At 39.6% G+C, this 22,068-nt stretch overlaps 2 long non-coding RNA genes across 9 annotated transcripts in view; one reads left to right on the forward strand and one right to left on the reverse strand.

Annotated features, from left to right (window-relative positions):
- The window catches only part of LOC102547510 (uncharacterized), a 212,828-nt gene that overhangs the window by 148,294 nt on the left and 42,466 nt on the right, over window positions 1-22,068 (reverse strand). The window lies entirely within an intron of this gene.
- On the forward strand, window positions 6,579-10,113 carry LOC134483000 (uncharacterized). Its single transcript, XR_010059785.1, has 2 exons — window positions 6,579-7,210; window positions 7,447-10,113. It is a non-coding gene; the product is annotated as an uncharacterized LOC134483000 (long non-coding RNA).

Raw genomic sequence — 22,068 nt, forward strand, 5'->3', positions numbered from 1 at the left:
AAGGGAGACATAACTACAGATTCAGAGGAAATTCAAAAAATCATCAGATCTTACTATAAAAACCTATATTCAACAAAATTTGAAAATCTTCAGGAAATGGACAATTTCCTAGACAGATACCAGGTATCGAAGTTAAATCAGGAACAGATAAACCAGTTAAACAACCCCATAACTCCTAAGGAAATAGAAGCAGTCATTAAAGGTCTCCCAACCAAAAAGAGCCCAGGTCCAGACGGGTTTAGTGCAGAATTCTATCAAACCTTCATGGAAGACCTCAAACCAATATTATCCAAACTATTCCACAAAATTGAAACAGATGGAGCCCTACCGAATTCCTTCTACGAAGCCACAATTACTCTTATACCTAAACCACACAAAGACACAACAAAGAAAGAGAACTTCAGACCAATTTACCTTATGGATATCGATGCAAAAATACTCAATAAAATTCTGGCAAACCGAATTCAAGAGCACATCAAAACAATCATCCACCATGATCAAGTAGGCTTCATCCCAGGCATGCAGGGATGGTTTAATATACGGAAAACCATCAAAGTGATCCATTATATAAACAAACTGAAAGAACAGAACCACATGATCATTTCATTAGATGCTGAGAAAGCATTTGACAAAATTCAACACCCCTTCATGATAAAAGTCCTGGAAAGAATAGGAATTCAAAGCCCATACCTAAACATAGTAAAAGCCATATACAGCAAACCAGTTGCTAACATTAAACTAAATGGAGAGAAACTTGAAGCAATCCCACTAAAATCAGGGACTAGACAAGGCTGCCCACTCTCTCCCTACTTATTCAATATAGTTCTTGAAGTTCTAGCCAGAGCAATCAGACAACAAAAGGAGATCAAAGGGATACAGATCGGAAAAGAAGAGGTCAAAATATCACTATTTGCAGATGACATGATAGTATATTTAAGTGATCCCAAAAGTTCCACCAGAGAACTCCTAAAGCTGATAAACAACTTCAGCAAAGTGGCTGGGTATAAAATTAACTCAAATAAATCAGTTGCCTTCCTCTATACAAAAGAGAAACAAGCCGAGAAAGAAATTAGGGAAACGACACCCTTCATAATAGACCCAAATAATATAAAGTACCTCGGTGTGACTTTAACCAAGCAAGTAAAAGATCTGTACAATAAGAACTTCAAGACACTGAGGAAAGAAATTGAAGAAGACCTCAGAAGATGGAAAGATCTCCCATGCTCATGGATTTGCAGGATTAATATAGTAAAAATGGCCATTTTACCAAAAGCAATCTACAGATTCAATGCAATCCCCATCAAAATACCAAACCAATTCTTCAAAGAGTTAGACAGAACAATTTGCAAATTCATCTGGAATAACAAAAAACCCAGGATAGCTAAAGCTATCCTCAACAATAAAAGGACTTCAGGGGGAATCACTATCCCTGATCTCAAGCAGTATTACAGAGCAATAGTGATAAAAACTGCATGGTATTGGTACAGAGACAGACAGATAGACCAATGGAATAGAATTGAAGACCCAGAAATGAACCCACACACCTATGGTCACTTGATTTTTTGACAAAGCAGCCAAAACCATCCAATGGAAAAAAGATAGCATTTTCAGCAAATGGTGCTGGTTCAACTGGAGGGCAAAATGTAGAAGAATGCAGATCGATCCATGCTTATCACCCTGTACAAAGCTTAAGTCCAAGTGGATCAAGGACCTCCACATCAAACCAGACACACTCAAACTAATAGAAGAAAAACTAGGGAAGCATCTGGAACACATGGGCACTGGAAAAAATTTCCTGAACAAAACACCAATGGCTTATGCTCTAAGATCAAGAATCGACAAATGGGATCTCATAAAACTGCAAAGCTTCTGTAAGGCAAAGGACACTGTGGTTAGGACAAAACGGCAACCAACAGATTGGGAAAAGATCTTTACCAATCCTACAACAGATAGAGGCCTTATATCCAAAATATACAAAGAACTCAAGAGGTTAGACCGCAGGGAAACAAATAACCCTATTAAAAAGTGGGGTTCAGAGCTAAACAAAGAATTCACAGCTGAGGAATGCCAAATGGCTGAGAAACACCTAAAGAAATGTTCAACATCTTTAGTCATAAGGGAAATGCAAATCAAAACAACCCTGAGATTTCACCTCACACCAGTGCGATTGGCTAAGATCAAAAACTCAGGTGACAGCAGATGCTGGCGAGGATGTGGAGAAAGAGGAACACTCCTCCATTGTTGGTGGGATTGCAGACTGGTAAAACCATTCTGGAAATCAGTCTGGAGGTTCCTCAGAAAATTGGACATTGAACTGCCTGAGGATCCAGCTATACCTCTCTTGGGCATATACCCAAAAGATGCCTCAACATATAAAAGAGACACGTGCTCCACTATGTTCATCGCAGCCTTATTTATAATAGCCAGAAACTGGAAAGAACCCAGATGCCCTTCAACAGAGGAATGGATACAGAAAATGTGGTACATCTACACAATGGAATATTACTCAGCTATCAAAAACAACGAGTTTATGAAATTCGTAGGCAAATGGTTGGAACTGGAAAATATCATCCTGAGTGAGCCAACCCAATCACAGAAAGACATACATGGTATGCACTCATTGATAAGTGGCTATTAGCCCAAATGCTTGAATTACCCTAGATCCCTAGAACAAACGAAACTCAAGACAGATGATCAAAATGTGAATGCTTCACTCCTTCTTTAAATGAGGAAAAAGAATACCCTTGGCATGGAAGGGAGAGGCAAAGATTAAAACAGAGACTGAAGGAACACCCATTCAGAGCCTGCCCCACATTTGGCCCATACATATACAGCCACCCAATTAGACAAGATGGATGAAGCAAAGAAGTGCAGACCGACAGGAGCCGGATGTAGATCGCTCCTGAGAGACACAGCCAGAATACAGCAAATACAGAGGCGAATGCCAGCAGCAAACCACTGAACTGAGAATAGGTCCCCTATTGAAGGAATCAGAGAAAGAACTGGAAGAGCTTGAAGGGGCTCGAGACCCCAAAAGTACAACAATGCCAAGCAACCAGAGCTTCCAGGGACTAAGCCACTACCTAAAGACTATACATGGACTGACCCTGGACTCTGACCCCATAGGTAGCAATGAATATCCTAGTAAGAGCACCAGTGGAAGGGGAAGCCCTGGGTCCTGCTAAGACTGAACCCCCAGTGAACTAGTCTATGGGGGGAGGGCGGCAATGGGGGGAGGGTTGGGAGGGGAACACCCATAAGGAAGGGAGGGGGGAGGGGGATGTTTGCCCGGAAACCGGGAAAGGGAATAACACTCGAAATGTATATAAGAAATACTCAAGTTAATAAAAAAAAAAAGAAGTGAAAAAAATACAAAAGAAGAATATTAAAAGCAGTAAGGGAAAAAGGTCAAGTAACATATGAAGACAGACCTAGCAGAATTAAAACAGACTGCTGAACAGAAACTATGAAAGCCAGAATATCTTGGGCAAACATCATATAGACCCTAAGAAACACAAATGCCAGCCCAGGCAAAACTCTCAATTAACATAGAGGGAGAAACCAAGATATTCGATGAGAAAATGAAATTTACACAATATCTTTCCACATATCCAGCACTACAAAGGATAATACATGGAAAACTCCAACACAAGGAAGAAGACTATACTCTAGAAAAAGCAAGAAAGAAATCTTCTTTCAAAAAGACCAAATGAAGATAGCCAGACAAACATAATTCTACCTCTAACAACAAAAGTAACGGAAAGCATCAATCACTTTTGCTTGAAATCTCTTAACATCCATGGACTTAATCTCACAAAAAAAAGATATAGACTAACTAATTAGATGTGTAACATTTTGCTACATACAGGAACACACCTCAGTGACAAAGACAGATGCTACCTCAGAGTAAAAGGCTTTAAAAAATTGGCCAAGCAAATGTTCCCAAGAAACAAACTGAAGGAGCCATTTTAATATGGAGTAAATTAGACTTTCAACCAAAAGTTATCAAAAAGACAAAGAAGGATATTTTATACATGCAAAAGGGAAAACCTACCAATATGAACTTACAATTCTGAACATCTATGGTCCAAATGAAAGGGCACCCATAAAAGAAATTTTAGTAAAGCTCAAACCACACATATCTCCTTACACAATAACAGTGGGAGACATCAACACCCTACTCTCATCAATGGACAGATCGTGGAAACAGAAATTAAACAAAAACACAATGAAATTAACAGAAGTTATGAACCAGGTGGATTTTACAGATAACTATAGAACATTTTACTGTAAAACAAAAGAATATGCCTTATTCTCAGCACCTCATGGTGACTTCTCTAAAATTTGATGATATAAATGGTCAGAAAACAGGTCTCAACAGATAAAATAATAAAATAATCCCTTCTATCCTATTAGATCCCCATGAACTACGGTTTTTCTTCAATAACATTAAGAACAACAAAAAACATACATACACTTGGAAGCTGAACAAGGCTCTACTCAATGAAAACTTTGTCAAGGAAGAAATAAAGAAATTAAAGATTTTTTAGAATTTAATGGAAATGACCCAAACTTATAGGACACAATGAAAGCAGTGATAAGAGGAAAACTCATAAATGAGTGTCTCCAAAAATAAATAAATAAATAGATAAATAAATAAATAAATAAACTAGAAAGAGTACACTAGCAGTCTAATACCCCAAGTGAAAGCTCTGGAACACACACACACACACACACACACACACACACACACACACACACAAAGCAAATAAACCTAAGAGGAATATCTGATATATGGCAGAAAATAACCAAACTCAGAGCTGAAATCAACCAAGTAGAAACCAAAAGAACCATATAAAGAATCAACAAAGCCAGAAGCTTATTCTTTCAGAAAATCAACAAGATAGATAAACCTTTGCCAGACTAACCAGAGGGTACAGAGACAGTATTCAATTAACAAAATCAGAAATGAAAAGGGAGACATAACAACAGAAACTTAGGAAATTCAATAGATTATCAGATCCTATTATAAAAGCCTATACTCAATGAAACTGAAAAATCTGGATAGAATGGACAATTTTCTGGACAGATACAAGGAACCAAACTTAAATCTGGTTAAGATAAACCATCTAAACAGTCTTATAAACCATAAACAATTAGAAGCAGTCATTAAAAGTCTCCCAACCAAAAAAAAAAAAAAAAAAAAAAAAAAAAAAAAAAAGCCAAGGACCAGAAGGGTTTAGTGCAGAATTCTATCAGACCTTCAAGAAGACCTAATACCAAAACTCATAAAAACTATTCCACAAAATAGAAACAGGGGGAACACTACCCAATTTCGTTCTATGAAGCCTCAATTATGTTTATACTTAAACCAGTAAAAAGAAACAACAAAGAAGTAGAATTTCAGACCATTTTCCCTTATAAATATCAATGCAAAAATACTCATTAAATTCTTGAAAACTACATGCAAGAACACATACAAATGATGATCCATCATGATCAAGTAGGCTTCATACCAGGGATAAAGGGATGGGTCAATATAAACAGAAATCTATCGATGTAATCGATTATATAAACAAATTCAAAAAACCCCACATGATCATCACATTAGGTGCTGAGAAAGCATTTGACAAAGTTAAATACCACTCAATGAGAAAAGTCTTGAAAAGATCAGAAATTCAAGGTCCATACCTAAACAAACTGAAAGCAATATACAGCCAACCAGTAGCCAACATCAAACGAAATGGAGAGAAACTTGAAGGAATCGCACTAAAATCAGGAACTAAACAAGGCTGCCCACTAACTACCTACTTATTAAATATACTACTTGAAATCTTAGCCAGAGCAATCAGACAATAAAAGGAGGTCAAGGAATGCAAATTGAAAAGGAAGAAGTCAAAATATCACTATTTGGTGATGATAAGATAGTGTACTTAAGTGACCCCAAAATTTCTACCAGAGAACTCCTACAGCTGATAAACAACTTCAGGAAAATGACATGATATAAAATTGACTCAAGTAAGTCAACAGTCATCCTCAACTTGAAGGATAAACAAACAGAGAATGAAATTAGGAAACAATACCCATGACAATCGTCACAAATAATAAAAAATACTTTGGAGTGTCTCTAACCATGCAAGTGAAAGATCTGTATGACAAAAATTTCAAGCCCCTAAAGAAAGAAATAGAAGCTCTCTGAAGAAGAAAAATCTCCCATGTCTATGGATTGGCAGGATTAATCTAGTACAAATGGCCATCTTGTTGAAAGCAATCTAGACATTTAATGCAAGTCCCATCAAAATTACAACTCAATTCCTTATAGACTTAGGAAGAGCAATTTTCAAATTAATATGGAATAACAATATACCCATAATAGCAAAAACTACTCTCAACAATAAAAGAACTGAAGAATCATCATCCCTGACCTCAAACTATTACAGAGGAATATTGATAAAAACCGTATGGTGTTGGTACAGAGACAGGCAGGTAAACAATGGAATAGAATTGAAGACCCAGAAATGAACCCACACATCAATGGTCACGTGGTCTTTGAAAAGAGAGTTAAAACCATCTGAAGAGTTAAATTTCAAAAAGTTAGTCATAAACAAGGTCCGGACTACCTGAGGGAGACTATAGGGCTTGCCGGACCATTTGGAAATGAAGAGTTAAAATAAAAACTTCATAAAAACTGTAAAAGAACAGCAGATAAGGGGACAGGACAGAGCTGGCCTGAGATGTGCCCGGCCAAGCCTAAAAACAAGGTCAAGGGATTGTTCCAGGAAGGGGGGGCCATCCGGACGGATGACTCCCTGCTCTATAGATAAAGATAAGACGTTCTCCTATATTGAGAACACCCCAGCCCGCATGTACTGCTTGCAGATGAGACCTTGTACCCATTTCCCTTGCTGATAACCACGCGAAACCCCCTGGCTTCTCCTATATAAACCCCTGCCTGAAGAGGCTCGGAGTCAATTCCTCTGTCTCCTGTGTGAGATACGTGTCGACCCGGGATCCTGCTAAGACCCGGGAACTCGTTAATAAAGCTACCTCCTGCTGTTACATCAAGACCGGCTACTCGTGATTCCTGGGGGCACCCCATCACACGATTAGAGTGAGAGACGCGGCTCCCCGTTTAGGGGTACGCTCTTTCATATGGGGGCTTGTCCGGGATCGGAGCGTGACCCCCAGGAACCCCGAATGCCACTTGGAGGTACGTTAGTGTGAGTGCTGGAAAGCGGCTGCTGTGTGTGTGAGTGTGTGTGAATTAAGTCTTGTAGTCTGTGTTTTTCGGCACCGGTTTAAGGTCTTGGTGCACTGTCTGGGCAGAAGGAGGATTCCTGCCCTGTGCACGGGTGGAAGAAGGTTCCCCACCCCGAATAGGCGCCTGTGAGTAGATGAAGGATTCCTACTCTGAATAGTCTTTTTCTTTCTTTTTTTCCTTTTTAGAAAGTGCACAGGGGGACGCCCCAATCGTGCAAGTTCTGGGACGTGTGAAAGACGTTCCGCAAGCCGAACTTTGTCGGGAGGACCCAGCAACTGGCCGTCAAAGAGATTTGTGTTTGAAATCTTGGACTGACAATTGTGTTTGAACCGTTTGCTTTGCTCATCGAAGAGTTTTACTTGGTCCCCTTAATGCTTAGTGAGTAAGGAACTTAATTTTGCGGACCCCACTCTAGTGGCAGTGTGTTGGTTGATAGCCAACGTTATTTTTTTTAAAACATAGTGTTTTATCTGTGCTTGTGCTCACAGCCCACACAATAGGGGAAAGGGAAACTAGCTGCGGAGCTGCTGCAGCGAGCATGGGGACTTCTCAAGTCTCACCCAATTTTTCTGGCTCTTCAAGAGCTGTTTAAAAGAAAAAGGCTTAAGGTAAAAAGAAACACTATAGAGAGATTTCTTAGTGAATTGCTACATCTTGGTTCGCTGTCTCTGGAAATCTCACGGTAGACAGCTGTGATAAACTGGGAAAGATTTAAATTTTGCTTGGTAGCAAAGAACCTTAAAGGGACAGGCTACATTAAAAATGCTACAGGAGGAACTATCTGAAAAGGCTGAGAGCGAGGTGGGAGAGGACTCTAAAAAAAACAAAAACAAGAAAGGAATTTCTGACATTTGCTCACAGAAGGAGAGCACTCTTTAAGAGAAGTTCTTTAAGGAAGCCTGCCTTATCTGCTGGCCCTATTCCAAGAGAGGAGTCAGTCTCCAGCATTAAATTACTTTTCTCGTTAGTCATCATTAACATGGAGAGTGCCTTTGATCCTATTCCCACAGCAGCCAGTTCCTGCCCCTGTGGTCAAATGCCCCAGGTTGGGGGACAGAGGAGCCCCTAAAATAGTTTCAAAGAATCTACAACAAACTGTAAAGAATTTTGTTTTGTTTTGCCAGTCAAGATTTAGAATTCAGGTTTTGGCGGTGGCCAAGGTCAGGATTAATGTTTTCTTTTCCATGGGCCTTTAACCCAGTGAGACAGTTTGGTAAAGGGCTACTACTGAGGTCCTGATAGCCCCAGGTGAACTGGTTACGATTCTTTTGTCAGTCACCTGGCATCTAGCACTCAGGTTCTAACCATCTCTCCATCCTTTTGTTATTAGTTGTTACTAGAAGCCTAGTGTCATTTGGAGGCTGGTTCCCCTGAAAGGCAAAGCCACCAAGCGGACACTGAAGAGAGACACTCCTTGAGAGAAAATCTAAGTCTAGAGAGATAGTTGATAATAGATTGGCTGCCTCTCTGCTCGCCTTTCTGGTTCATAGACAAAGCTTGTGCTTATTTGTATAATGGCCTTTTTGTTCAAGAAGGCCTCCTGGTTTAGCTGTGTGACTAAATGCTGTTTGCACTCTTCAGTATACCTCTATTCTCAAGATTCTCTTGTTTTCTCACCATCCCATTTGAGATGCTTGTTAGTAACTATTACAGGTCTTCTTTACCACTGAGGAAAGACAGAATTCTACTGGAGGCCAGAAAGAATGTTCCAGACACGGATGGAAGGACCTCACTTCTGCCTGTTGACTTCAATACGCCTAAAGGTAGGGAGTGCCAGGTCTGCCGCCAGGCTCCAAGAGTGGGTCTCAGAGGGGCTAGAAAATGCCCCACTAATTTGGCTAAGATAAAGAAAGAATATAAAGAAAAAGTTACAGAAACTTGAAGGGTTAAGGTAAGTTGCTGAGAGTTAGTGTAAGTTACAAAAAAGTAAAATTAAAATGTGGTTAAGTAGACAACATCTAATAGCTGTAAAAGAAGATACAGAAGATATGAGAGAGACTGTAGAAGAGAAAGAAAAAAAGATAAAAAGAACAAGAAGCTAGAGAAAAAAAGAGACAAAAAGAGGATGTTAAAGAGCTAAAGAGAGATAAGAGACAAGAGAGAAACATATACCGGCCACAGTAGTTAGGGAACCTAGGAAGATAGTACCTGGCAACAGAAGAGAATACCTGGCTGAAGATCAATGTGCCTAATACAAAGAAAAAGGACACTGGGTCAGGGACTGCCCAAGAAAGAACAAGAGGGGCCACTAGAGAGCTTCTTGGTCCTAGAGTGCTGGCTATGTACAGAGATAGAAGAGAAGTGTGGATACAGGGACCCAATGTTCTGTGCTCCTATGCCCCCCCAGTGGGCCAATATCCAAAGACCTTGAGTATAAGGGGCTACTGACAACAAACAACTTATGGACTGCCTGAAGAACAGTGGACCTTGGCGTGGGCTGGGTAACCCACTTGTTCATGGTCATCCCTGACTGCCCCTATCCCTTGCTCCTGAGAAATTTGCTCTCCAAAATGGCTTGCATGGACTGAAATGGCTAGGTGAGGCCATGTATATGCATATCTACAGACTGTGAATGTAGAGCTTAAGACCTGTCTCAGTGCACCAGTACCTGATGCTGAGAGATGTGTGACTTAGTCCTGTTCTTCCTGGAACACATCACTCCTGCCAGCCAGGCACTAACAATTATCACCCAATCCAGGACTTAAACTGTGATAGAGTGGCTGATGTTTTGCCTTTGAATAAAACGTCCCAAAAATGGGACCACTGGTCAGCTGCCATGGACTAGGTTCTCCACTGGTTGGGGACAATCTGGTCACCTTGCTGCTCAATCCTGACCTGGAGCCACTGCAACATGAGTGTCAAGCACTGACAGAAGCCCATGGGTGGAGAAAAGACCTCTGCGACTGGTTGATTGACCCCTGCTGAAAGCCGAGGCTACCTTGTCTACAGATGGGAACAGTTCTCTTCATGAAGGTCAGAGATAAGTGGGTGCTGCCATGGTGGACAACACAATGTCATCTGGGATGGCTGAACCTCAACCCCCCAGCACATCAGTGCCGCAGATGCCTTTGCCATCTCTTGGATGCCCTGGTGAAGCCAGCAACTGTGAGTACTATTCATTGCCCAGGACATCAGGAAGGAAGAGATTCAGTGGCATGGGACAGTAACAAAGCAGATAAAGTGGCTCAGGCAATGGCTATACAGGAGCCTATCCTGGTTGCAGGCCTACAAGAGACAGCCACTGGGAACTGGGATTGGACTAAGGGATGGCCTCACTTAGAATGTACAACAGAAGAAAAGGCCCAAATTGCTTAAACAAAAAAAGACAATGACAAACTTGAGAAAGCTATACTCCTCAGAGAACAAAGAAAAGACTCACTTTGCCAAATACAGAAATGGACTCATTTAAGAGATAAAAAGTTTGTCCAAGTAGTTAAGTGTATGTAATAGACTTTAAGATTTTAGCCAGAGAGACAGGAAAAAGTATAAGGTATGTCAATAAGTGAATACTTAACAAACAAACAGGGCAAAGAGACCTAGACAGTTTAGTGAAAAGTCAAAGTGAACCTCACTGAAACAAAACCAGAAAAATATGATCACAAGTATCTCCTAGTGCTTGTAGATACTTTTTCAGGAATAGAAGCTTTCCTCACCAAACGAGAGACGGCCTCTACAATCATCAAGAAGATACTGGAAGAAATCTTCCCCAGGTCTGGAATGCCCAAGGTAATCTGGTCAGACAACGGCCCTACTTTCGTTGCCAAGGTAAGCCAGGGTGTGGCCAAGTATTTAGAGGTCGATTAGAAATTACATTATATTTACAGACCTCAAAGTTCAGGACAGGTAAAAAAAAATAAGACTCTAAAAGAGACCCTGTTCAAATTAACCATGGAGACTGGCGCAGACTGGGTGATACTCCTTCCCTCTTGCTCTCTTCAGAGCAAGAAATACCCCTTCCAGACTCAGCTTTACCCCCTCGAGATCTTATATGGGGCCTCAGCTCCTCTGACTATATCAGATGATGTTACTGAACCAACATGTCATAATAATAATGATTTGTATGCCAGGCTAAAAGACCTACAGGTGATACGGAAAGAAATCTGCTCACAGCTGACAGCAGTCTATGCCCCGGGGACCCCTGAGACATTTCATCGGTTCCAGGTCAGAGACTGCAGCTACACTGAGCCCAGACACTCGAGCCTCACTAGAAAGGACCATACCTGGTGCTACTGACCACCCTGACAGCCATCAAGTCCCAGCCCTCACCAACAGTGTACTAGCTGTTGGGGCTGAGAGCTGGGACCTAGAGGGACACTCAGGTCTTCAAAAAGCTCCCTAGACTTAAGTGACTGGGAGGTTGCTATAATGCTCACTTGAGTGTGCTTTGGAAACAAGAATTTCATGTTTGCCCTGGGTTCCATCGAGATAGGTGAGGAGATAGGCTTGATTTAACATTACATATGTTAGTACTCCTAACACTTCTTGAGACTGTGCCTCAGGAATCACAATCTGTATAAGTTTAAAAGTTCTAAAAGCTGGTCATGACTTTGGTGTATAGGTTTAGATAGTGTCCAGATTAGAATCCTGATGCTAAAGACTTAATAAGACACAAAAGAGAGTTAAAAATTATTTAAGGCTATGTGCCGCTTTGAAAAAAAATGTTGTTTCTACCTCGATCACTCAGGGACCATTAAAGATTCTATGGCTAAACTTAGAGAGAGGCTAGACAAGAGACAACGAGATGAGAAGCCACTGATAGCTGGTTTCAAAGCTGGTTCAATAGGTCCCCATGGCTTACCACCCTGTTGTCGGCCTCAGCCGGTCCCTTGATCATCCTCCTCCTTTTGCTCACTTTTGGGCCCTGCATCATTAATCGCCTGCCTTTTAGCTTTTGTCAGGGAATGGATTAGTGCTGTACATGTCTTCATGTTAAGACAACAGTATCAGGCTGTACGGGGTGAAGCTGCATCTCTGGATGCTGAACTCATCATGTAGTTCTAAGATTAGAACTATTCACAAAAAGTAGAGGGAAATGAAGAGTCAAATTTCAAAAAGTTAGTCATAAACAAGGTCCGGACTACCTGAGGGAGACTATAGGGCTTGCCGGACCATTTGGAAATGAAGAGTTAAAATAAAAACTTCATAAAAACTGCAAAAGAACAGCAGATAAGGGGACAGGACAGAGCCGGCCTGAGATGTGCCTGGCCAAGCCTAAAAACAAGGTCAAGGGATTTTTCCAGGAAGGGGGGGCCATCCGGATGGATGACTCCCTGCTCTATAGATAAAGATAAGACGTTCTCCTATATTGAGAACACCCCAGCCCGCACGTACTGCTTGCAGATGAGACCTTGTACCCATTTCCCTTGCTGATAACCACGCGAAACTCCCTGGCTTCTCCTATATAAACCCCTGCCTGAAGAGGCTCGGGGTCGATTCCTCTGTCTCCTGTGTGAGATACGTGTCGACCCGGGATCCTGCTAAGACCCGGGAACTCGTTAATAAAGCTACCTCCTGCTGTTACATCAAGACCGGCTACTCGTGATTCCTGGGGGCACCCCATCCCACGATTGGAGCGAGAGGCGCGGCTCCCCGTTTAGGGGTATGCTCTTTCACATCCAGTGGAAAAAAAGACACCATTTTCAAAAAATGGTGCTGGTTCAACTGATGGTCAGCATATAAAAGAATGTAAATTGATCCATTCTTGTATAAAGCTCAAGTCCAAGTGAATCAAGGTCCTCTACACAATAAACAATACACTGAAACTAGTAGAAGAGAAAGTAAAGAAGAGCCTAGAACACATAATAAGCACAGGGGAAATTTTTCTGAACAGAACACCAATGACTTAGGCTCTAAGATCAAGAATCGAACTCATAATATTGCGAAGGTTCTGTAAAGTAAAGACACTGTCATTAGGACAAAATGGCAACCAACAGATTGGGAAAAAATCTTTACCAATCCTACATCTGATAGAGAGCTAATAACCAATATATACAAAGAACTCAAAAAGTTAGATTCCAAAGAATCAAATAGCCCCATTAAAAATGGGCTACAGAGTTAAACAAAGAATTCTCAGCTGAGTTATATTGAATGGCCATGAAACACCTATAGAAATGCTTAACATCCTTTTTATCCAGGAAATGCAAATCAAAACAACTCTGAGCATCTACCTTACTCTAGTCAGAATGGCTAAGCTCAAAAACTCACCTAACAACAGATGCTGGTGATGATGTAGAAAAGAGGTATACTCCTCCATTGTTGGTAGTACTACCTGATGACCCAGCTATATCACTCCTGGGCATATACCCAAATGATACCCCAGCATATAACAAGGACACATGCTCACTATGTTCATAGCAGCCTTACTTATAATAGCCAGAAGCTAGAAAGAACCCAGATGTTCTTCAACAGAGAAATGGATACAGAAAATGTGGTACATTTACACAATGGCGTACTACTCAGCTATCAAAAACAATGACTTCATGAAATTCTTAGGTAAATGGAGGAACTACAAAATATCATCCTGAGTAAGGTAACCCAGTCACGAGAAAACACGCATGGTTTGTACTCACTGATAAGTGGATATTAGCCCAAAAAATTCAGATTACTTAATATAAAATCCATGGACCACATGAAGCTCAAGAAGAAGGATGACCAAATTGCCGATGCTTCAGTACTTCTTAGAAGGGGGAACAGAAAAACTCATAGGAAATACAGATACCAAGGTGGGGCAGAGACTGAAGGAAATGCAATCCAGAGACTGCTCCACCTGGGGATGCAGCCCATGTATATACAGACACCAAACCCAGACAATATGCTGATGCCAAGAAGTGTGTGCTGACAGGAGCCTGATACAGCTCTCTCCTGAGAGGCTCTACCAGAGCATGACCAATACAGAGGCGGATGCTCGCAGCCAACAATTGAATTGAGAACAAGGTTTCCATCAGAGGAGTGAGAGAAAGAATTGAGAAAGCTGAAGGGGTTTGCAACCCCCTAAGTACAACAAAATTACCCAGAGTTCCCAGGGACTAAACTACCATCCAAAGAGTACACATGAACAGATGTATGGCTCCAGTCATATATGTAGCAGAGGATGGTCTTGTTGGGCATCAATGGGAGGAGAAACCCTTGGTCCTTTCAAGGCTCATGTCTCAGTGTAGGGGAATGTCAAGGCACGGAAGCAGGAAGGTTTGGATGGGTGGGTGAGGGAACACTCTCATAGAAGCAGGGGGAGGGGGAATGGAATAAGAAGTTTATGGATGGGAAACCGGAAAAGGGGATAACATTTGAAATGTAAATAAACAGTATCCAATAAAAATAAAATAGAACGTGTAATATTAGTATTAATCATTATCACTCAAACCCAGAAGATAAACAGAAATTTGCATTTTTCCCACACATACATCCAAGACAGGTGAGGTGTTTGAGTGTAGTAAAACATTTGGAGATGTTCAAAGAAGGACGGTACTGTGATAAGGACAGAATATATACATTAGAAAACATAACATGAAAGACTATGTGAAAGGAATCACTGTCCTAATTCTGAGCATAAATCTTGGTGAAGCTCTATACTTTAGAATGGTTATTCAAACTGCAGAGTTCATTGAGATGTATATAGTTTGGGACTGGAGACATAATGTTCAAATAGCTGCCTTCGGATAACTGTATTATGGTTTAATATATGAGTTATTTTCATGAAGAAGAAAGAGGACGAGGAGAAGGAAGAGAACAACAACAACAACAAAAACAACAAGAAAAAAAGACAACTCTAATGGCAGGACACAAGATGTACTATCTTACTATATTCATTTTATTTTAATAAGTACATCACCTATATCAAAGGCTCATATTCTTTTTCGGATTTAGTTGTGCCTATATTCAAAACAAAACTTTCCAAGACTTTTCACTTTTCACTTCTGCTTTTTTATCCCTTGAAACTTTTGTCTCCCTAACTGAAGGTTTGTTTTTTTTTAAAGGATGCCCTTGTCTTAATGAAATCTGCCCAAATATTTTTATTTCTCTACTCCTTCGATTTTCTCCTCTCTGGCACATAGACTACCTGGTATCCAAAATTGCTACTCCACCTGGATGTCATTTAACCCACAGTTCATTATTTGCTCTTCTTTTAAATGTGTTTGTGTTAATTTCCTGAGAATGGCCTCACTGCCAGCTGGTCTGTTCCCTGCAGATTTCTGTGACCAAATGTCACACCTAAGCGCCTGCACCTTCCCTGATTTCTCCAAGCATTTGTTTAGACCCTATCAATCATTATCTCACAATATAAGCAGCAGCTTTGCAAATGGAGAGCGTGGCTGGTCTGGTGATTTATGCTTTTGGAAGCCTGTCTTTTCTCCTAGTGTGAATCACACAGGCCCACACTTATTTTGCCAGTCTGCTGTATCTGCCATGGCTTATGGGAAGAGAAGGCTACACTGCCAATATCACAGCCTTGCTCCTTTCCTTCTCCCTGCATTTCCTTATCAGTTGTGACAATATGCCACAATTAATGATAGCAGATACACACATGTTTGATACCACATGCATCACACTTAGGCATGATGGATTACCAATCAAGGAAATTAATTCTGCCATTACAGAGTAACATCTGAACTTTGAAGTTGGGCAATTTCATTGTCTAAGGTTCTTCCATGAATTCAGATATAAATATAGAATCAGGCAAGCTCATTTAGGTGCAAAATAGTTTCTATAGTTAACTTCTTAATAGCCTGGGGTTGATTTGCAGTTCCTTTCTGTCATCCTGTCCATCTAAGGGGTATTCATATTATCAGATTTTAAGATTAGAGATACATGCACAACTTTTGTTCAAGTAAATTCTATTTTTAGAATGTGCTATTTTATAAACTATTCGTGATAGCAGATAATTTGAAAACATCAGTATTTTTGGAATTAGTAATTTAGCCTTGATGGAAGATAGCTGGTAGTATGTTTCTCATGAATCAAGTAGCCTTGAAATAATCAGATGCCATCTAGATAGCAGTATATTCTACAATTCTTCACTATCAAGGCATTCTGAGCAAAAACAGAACTTTGGAAGCTTTCTCTTTCACACAATCTTTTTGTTTTCCAGGGGTATTTTTTTTGTTTGTTTTAGTTTGTTTTGTTTTGTTTTGTTTTTGTGATTTATCAGCTGGAGTTGATATGCTGATAATCATTAAACATGCCCAGTGATACCTTTCAACTCTTGATCAGATTAAACTAAGAAAAATTAAAACAATGTCTTAAATGAACATACGATATTTTTATGCATCTCCAAACCAAAACCAAAGCCAAAAATGTTTAAAGCATCAGAACTTGGTGTTAATCCCCAAAGTATGGAGGAAAAAATACCACATTCACACTTGTTGCAGGCAGAGAATCCAAGATTTGCTTTTTTATGGACATCATTGTGAGTGGAGCTGTGGGGAGCCTCAGCTGTTTTTTCAGGTGCTTTGGTCCAGAGGTGGATGAATGGATGCCCAAAGAGTCACACATAAGAGGAACACGTTCCCCTGTGGATGGTGACACCCTTACGGAGAGCAGGCCAAAATAAAGGAAAATTACATAAAGACTGTTAGCATTCCCACTCCCATGAGTGTAAAGGAAAGAACATCATCCATAGCTTGGTTTTGATTCCTTTTTTTTTCATCTTTATTAACTTGAGTATTACTTATTTACATTTCGATTTTTATTCCCTGTCCCGGTTTCCAGGCCAACATCCCCCAGCCCCTACCTCTCCCCTTCTCTATAGGTGTTCCCCTCCCCATCCTCCCCCCATTACCGCCCTCCCCCCAACAATCATGTTCACTTGGGGTTCAGTCTTGGCAGGACCCAGGGCTTCCCCTTCCACTGGTGCTCTTACTAGGATATTCATTGCTACCTATGAGGTCGGAGTCCAGGGTCAGTCCATGTATAGTCTTTAGGTAGTGGCTTAGTCCCTGGAAGCTCTGGTTGGTTGGCATTGTTGTTCATATGGGGTCTCAAGCCCCTTAAGCTCTTTCAGTCCTTTCAAAGATTCCTTCAAAGGGGGTCCCGTTCTAGTTCAGTGGTTTAATGATGGCATTCGCCTATGTATTTGCTGTATTGTAGCTGTGTGTCTCAGGAGAGAAGTGTTCTTCTAGTAATTAAACATTTTATTTCTTATGAAAGTACCTACTGAACAGAATTACAGGGTATTATCTTCCTCCTTGATGTGTCAATCATTTTGAAATAAATGTAAAATTAGACTGAAACATAGAAGGGGGTAACCAGAATGTGTGATAAAAATGACTTAAACTACTACATATTAAGAGTATAATCAAGTTACCACAAAAAGTTTGAAGAACTCCATAGATAACATTTCCAGACATTTGAACCTATTTGTCTTAGTATAAACAATTAACAGTGAAAACACAGCTTTCCTTTAAAACCATTCTTTTGGAATCTATACATAAGAATATCATGCTAGGCCCACACCGGGATATGTCAGAAATCCCGTGCTGATGGAAAACGTCACTGATTGTGTTTCTATACTTGAACTGTTACTTCCATCAAGTATGTTTGTGTTTGGTTGGTTTGCAGACTTTCACTCAGTTACTTAAACACATATTTGTTGAATATTCTTATATGCTAATAGCTGAATGTTCCCCAGAAGTTAAGTGCTAATGTACTGATAATTACTGATCCATTCATCGGCCATGCCTAATAAACTGCAAATGGATTTATAAATTTTTTTTGTATCAATGCTTTTCATGGCTGTGAGATTCAGGAGGAACATGCATATGAGTTACATAAGAAATTAACTGAAGTTCTATCTAAATACACTCAAACCTAATACGAGGCTGATTCCAGAGGTCTTTAGCCCAGTGCCTTTCTACTACTTTGTAATATTGTCTGTCCCCTTTTCATATTTTAAAAGGCTTTCAAAATGAAAACAGATACTGTGAATATACTGATTTATTTAACATGTTTAAGTGACAAAGGAAAGCATACATCCTGTATCACAAATTGAGTGTATAATTTTGTAAATAAATTTCCAATTTCCTTATGAGAAAAGCTTTCTGCATATCCATTTCTGTGGTTCTCCTTTCTAGTGAGATTTTGGTAATGTATGAAAGACTCAAATACAAGCTTGCAAAGAGAACAATTTTTTTCCTTTAAGACATACACTAAAAAAAGTTACAAAGAAAACAAAAAACCCAAAAAACAAACAAACAAACAAACAAACAAACAAACAAAGACATGCACCAAACCGGAAAATGAGTGCATTGAGTTTTCTCTTGTGGACCTTTCAATCCTGTACATTTGGTTTGGAATATCTCAAGCCTTACTACGAACTGAAAGCCTACTACTCACACATACCTGTATGCACAAATGACACATTCATGCATATGCACACAGACACACAAGCTTAAAGTATAAAGTCAAAACAAAGAACTGAACATGTGTGTAAGTCAGATTTTCATATCACCCCTTTATGTGGCTATGATTACTGTGTTACGTTCGTCACGGTAATTGGCTCAGGATAGTGATGAAGAGGGAAGGGCATGTTTCACTGAACTTAAAAACTGCAATTTTTATTCCCTAAAGCAGTGACAGCATGATTTATGCCCACGGAGTCAGGTAAGTCCTGGGTGTTAGGTTCAGATAGTGACTCTTCAAAGGATGGCACAGAAACACTCCTATGTAAATAGGTTTGTAAACCAGAATGAAAGTTAACAAAAACAAAAACAAAAACAAGACTCAGGTGTGGTAGTAGAAAAGTTTTTCCACACTGGGTACTTCTAAGCATACGATATATTGAGACCGTTTCTTTTAGTATTGTATACTCAAGGTAGGATGTGTGTGTATGTGTTTGTTCTGTGACTTTAAAAAGGTTAAGTTCTTCACTCAATGGAGCCTGTTTCTCAAGAATTCAAATCAAATTCAAGGTAAACACAACTTTAAAGTATAATCATACAGCTATTTAACTAGTTCACCATACATATTTTTGTAAAAATCTGGAATCTACCTCATTTGTATGAAGAGAGATGTCTGAGGGGTGTAGGTAGGTGTGGCTGAAATGTGACAATGGCTGGTCATTTGCTGTATGGTCACTATAATGCAGAGGAGATGGACTATAGAAATCTACCCTCAATGAGTTTAGATCATGGCTTGACAAACATGAATGATGATAGGGGTTTTAATATTTTATCTCTGTGTCCTCCACATCTTCTTCAGGGTCTTACCAGACTACTCATTTAACATGCTAGTGTTAGTGCATACTCTCTTTTTATGAGAACTCTCACAATCTTCCTTTCTCCCTTCTTGTCCTTATTTTTGCTCTGCCATTCCCCTGTCTCTAAGAACCTGAAGCAGCCATTAAATCCCCATCTCTTCAGTCTCCCGAGACTGCTGATCAGCATGGCAAATATCTCAGCCTTTCAAAACATATCAGAGTAGATGTTCTTTATCACCCCAGTAATATCGCACTTTTGAAAAAGAAAAAAGGATCCTTAGTGTTTCCCTAATTATATATATTATGGTCATGATCAATGACACAGGACTTGAAGCCACACTTTCTAAGGTAAAATTTGAGTATCTTATTTACCAAGTATGTAACATCTGGAACAATTTTTCATTTTAGAGCCTCAGTTTCCTGATCTGTGAAGCAGAATATCTACTGTATAAGGCTTGATATAAGAATCAGCTAATTGAAATATACATTAATAAGAATGATGACAGATACGCAGCTAAACTCATCCCAAGCTTACTGGTATTGATGGAAAAACCTAATTTGTTTCTCACAAAGGGTATGCTAATAGCATCAAGCATTAAATAGATTACCAGTAATAAAATGTAGGACACACTTGAGACAGTACTTGAACCCAAACTGACTCCAAAAGCCATGCTTACTTTCTCATGACTTTAGCTGTTGGGAGATAACAGTTGTTTCTATGTGAGGAAGCATGCATATATATCTATATATATATATATATCTATATATATCTATATATATCTATATATATCTATATATATATCTATATATCTATATATATATTCTAATATGTACATAAAATGTTGAGGAACATGTATAAAGTGTCATACAAGTTATGCATGGAGATATCTCCATGTGTAAGCTTCCACTTCATCACATCTCTGAAAGGGGCTCAGCTACTTTCTCCTAAAATGTAGAAATAGGCCTTTTGAAATCCTAGCCTCCTAACTCAGATCTCTACTGCCCATGAGCTTAGGTGCTAAATATATGTGTACACAGAGATTACAGGAATCTATTCTCTTTGGAATATAAATCTATTTCTAGAATCAGATCTTTTCCAAACATAAAATCACTGACATAAACTCTCAAGCATTAAAAGCACGTTCTTGGGCAGATCTGTGACTTTGGATGATCCTGATTGGATATCATACTTGGTGTTTGCCCATTCATTCTTCGGGTCTGCTAAGATTTAAGTTTGAAAAAAGATATGTATATGTAGCAGAGGATGGCCTTGTTGGGCACCAATGGGAGGAGAAGCCCTTGGTCCTGCCATGGCTGGAACCCCAGTGTTGGGGAATGTCAGGACAAAGAGTAAGGAAGGGGTTGGTGGATAGGTGGGGAACACCCTCAGAGAAGAAGGGAAAGGGGAGATGGGTAGGGGGCCCAGGAAAGGGGATAATATTTAAAATATGAATAAAAATCCAATAAAAAGAGGTAATAGAATGATAAAATTAAAAACTAATTAAAAAAGAAAAGATAAAGCTCTCTCTCTCTCTCTCTGTGTGTGTGTGTGTGTGTGTGTGTGTGTGTGTGTGTGTTTTGTTTCTTTGTTTCTCGTTTTGTATGAATCAGGCAGACAACAACTGCCAGAAATTAAGGACAATAAAATTGAAGTGTTAAACTAAGGAGTTTAAAGTGTAATGAAAATTACAGATAGCCTAGAATAATTTATAGCTTGCAATATATAACAATGGCTCAATAGTGTTGAGAACTGGGTGAGGGGACAGCCTAGGAGGATGTCTTATCACCATGTCTCAAAATTCACTAGACTTTGACTTGATAAATTTTTTCAAGTTATCTGAAAATTTGGGCTTTCTGATGCTGAAAAAATTAAATAATACAATAATATGTTCCTGTTAAACTGACTATTTATTGAAGGATACTTCATAAAGGAGCTATTCACAAGAAATGTAGACCACTCTTGATAATCTATAATGTTACCTATATATTCAGATTAAAGAAGAAAAATAACAGAAATCCGGAAGCCCACAGAGACTGATTCATGTACAGAAAATAACTTGTGGAATTGTGTTCCATTATTCTTTTTCCTTAGTTTATAATTGGATTGTGGTTGGAAATCAAAAATCTTAGAATGGTCAAAGGCTCAAATCATATCAGCACTCACAAGTTTGGATAAGTTGCCCAGCCTCCTGGGTTTGCAAATATTGGCTGGATATTACACACACACACACACACACACACACACACACACACACACACACACGCGCACGCACGCACACACACACACACACATAAAACTTCTGGCAGTTGTAGCCCTCCTCCTGGCTGGAAGTTCAAGTGCAGAGACGCATGAAATTGAACAATGATAATAGTAAAAACTTCTCTGAAACCATTTTTGGAACTGCAAAATGTAGAATTTTCAGTTTATCTTTTCTAGAGGAATGACTAGGGTAAAATTTTGAAGTCAAATAGTTTCATTGTCCTTCCTCCTTTCTTATTGTCTCTTATGGCATGATATTTTGCTACTTTTTAAGAAATTCAAATTTCAGCATCACTGAACTGATACCTCCTAATTATTTTGAGTTAGATCAGTCCATTCTTTGCTTCATAAGACCAA

Source organism: Rattus norvegicus, chromosome 18 (genome assembly GCF_036323735.1).
Source record: "Rattus norvegicus strain BN/NHsdMcwi chromosome 18, GRCr8, whole genome shotgun sequence".
NCBI lineage: Eukaryota > Metazoa > Chordata > Mammalia > Rodentia > Muridae > Rattus > Rattus norvegicus.